Source organism: Girardinichthys multiradiatus, chromosome 8 (genome assembly GCF_021462225.1).
Source record: "Girardinichthys multiradiatus isolate DD_20200921_A chromosome 8, DD_fGirMul_XY1, whole genome shotgun sequence".
In the NCBI taxonomy this organism is placed as follows: Eukaryota; Metazoa; Chordata; class Actinopteri; order Cyprinodontiformes; family Goodeidae; genus Girardinichthys; species Girardinichthys multiradiatus.
The window spans coordinates 40,004,034-40,006,215 of record NC_061801.1 but is presented as its reverse complement, the minus strand read 5'-3'; the positions used below and the strand labels follow the sequence as shown (position 1 = coordinate 40,006,215).

The window sequence follows — 2,182 nt, the reverse complement described above, 5'->3', positions numbered from 1 at the left end:
AGCCCTCGGATTATTCAGCCTGGAGTCACTTCTTACCTGAGCTGTGGAGATCACCGCCTGCCGCCCACTGAGGTTTCCCCTCTGGGTTTCAAGTTCCACTCAAGACAAAAGCAGGTTAGTGGCTTTTCTGATCCCTGCAAAATATGGAGAGACTACAAGTTACTAATCCCTCTTTCTGCCTCAGTGATTCCTGGAAGCTGTGAGGAGTGTTACCTGTGTGACGTTTTCCTGTGGCTGAATAAACCTTTGAAACTTTCAGTACTGTGTCTGGCTGAATCTTGGGTCCGCCTTTTTCTGATTCATAGCAGGGTTCTGTTATAACGAGCTACACTGACCAGTGTTATTGGATCCATATCCTCTCCTTCAACAAGCTTCTGTCATCTGGTTTAATGCCTGAAAACTTTTCTTGGCAGAATGGGTCAAATTAAATAAAATCAGTTGGTTTCCTGGAAAATTCCCAATATTTAAGAATAATCCACAAGTTCTCAACTGGGTTGAGGTTGGTGGTTTGGGAAGCCCCTTCCAGTATGGTGCCATACTTCCAGGACCTCAATATCAACCTGGTTTATCTGTTCTGAAACCAGTGGACCTTCCGCAAGGGTTCTTAATAGTTTTAGCTAAAAATTATAACTAATGTTTTTAAAAACAATTATAATAATTAATAGAACAGAAACCTTTCATCATGCCACACTGGGGAAATTCAACTGAACTTTTATACAAAATCTACAAAGTACATAAACGTTTATAGGAATAAGTTATAAAAGAGACAAAAGGTAAGATTTATAAAAAATTACAGTATTTACAGAAAACTTTACCTTTCTACATTTTGTCTGGAATGACTTCCAATAACCATGGTGTATGATGGTCTGCATTCAGTGGACAGTATTTGCACATTTCTGTTGATTTCACAGTGACCTGAAAAACCTCATGATTTCTTGCAGATGTTTGATGTCTGGCAGAGGAGATGAAGGACCTCCAGAAACATTCAGTCCTGCACTGTGGGTGCTGCAGCCTGCTGCTAAAGGAGCTGCTCAGAGCTCCCAGTGTCATGCAGAGATGTTGTCCATGATGGATGTCAGCTTTGCCAGCATGCTTCTCTCACCCACCTCCTCATTGAGGTCCAGACGCTGGTCCAGGACAGCGTTGGCTCTCCTAGCAGCTTCTTTGGCTTCTTTCAGTTTGGCTCAGAGTGTGGTTGCCACAACCCCAGCAGACCACAGCATAAAACACTGCAGCTGCCACCACATTGTCATAGAAGTTGACACACTCCATAGGGTCTCAGTAGATGGAGGCACCTTTGACCCTTCTTGTGCAGGGCAGCATTAGCACATCCATGGGATATCTTCTTTTAACAGGCGACCACAAGGTGTGAAGGTTTTAGCAGTTTTTAATCAAATATTTGTTTTGAATTTCCACAACAGAATGACTTCAAAAGTACCAGGAACATTTTAGATCTAATTTTCTTGCTGTCAGGTTCCAGTTTCAGTCTTAAATGTTTTTAAGAAATTGAAGTTTATTGATCTTTGAGAGAGTGTAGCTACTTGCATTATTAGTTGAAAATGGTCTCCAAACGCCAATATTATCGTTTATCGCTATAATTTCTGGGACAATTTATCATCCAGCAAAATTTATGGTGACAGGCCTATAATTAAGATTGTCAGTTTGCAGTTCATCTACAAGAAACACGTGTTGCAAAAAAAAACCACGCTAATCATTTGGAGCAAGGAATATGCATATGTCTATAAAATCACATTTGATGACTGAAATTCGTCATTTTCAGACACAATTATTTAAAGGTGAATAATTCACTTATGAATAAGGTCTGATAAGCAACTTAAATGTGATGCTCAGACATTGAAACTAAAGGTCGAAAGTCCCATTGTGTATTCAGCTCTCCTGTAGTAGTGTCTTTAACATTCTCTTCATTAGTGGGATTTCAGAAAAAAATAAACCAGAGCATAAAACTCTTGTATCTGCTGTATATCTGTTGTTTTTATAGTCTCAACGTGTCTCAAATGTTTCCTCGAACTCAGAGATAAGGATGGGTTCAGAACAAGTAATCTCACTGACCCTGAGGGTTGATCCTCATTCTGCCCGCCTGTTTGGTTATGATACCATTCTTCTTCTTCTGGGACATTTTTCATTGTTGCTTCATTTCTGAACCAACTGAGTAAACACTGGG

The 2,182-nt window shown here is 40.1% G+C and overlaps 1 long non-coding RNA gene across 1 annotated transcript; it reads left to right on the top strand.

Annotated features, from left to right (window-relative positions):
* Positions 1 to 57: 57 nt before the first annotated feature.
* On the top strand, positions 58 to 1,972 carry LOC124873088. The gene is made up of 2 exons (XR_007039435.1): positions 58 to 114; positions 942 to 1,972. It is a non-coding gene; the product is annotated as an uncharacterized LOC124873088 (long non-coding RNA).
* Positions 1,973 to 2,182: the final 210 nt, after the last annotated feature.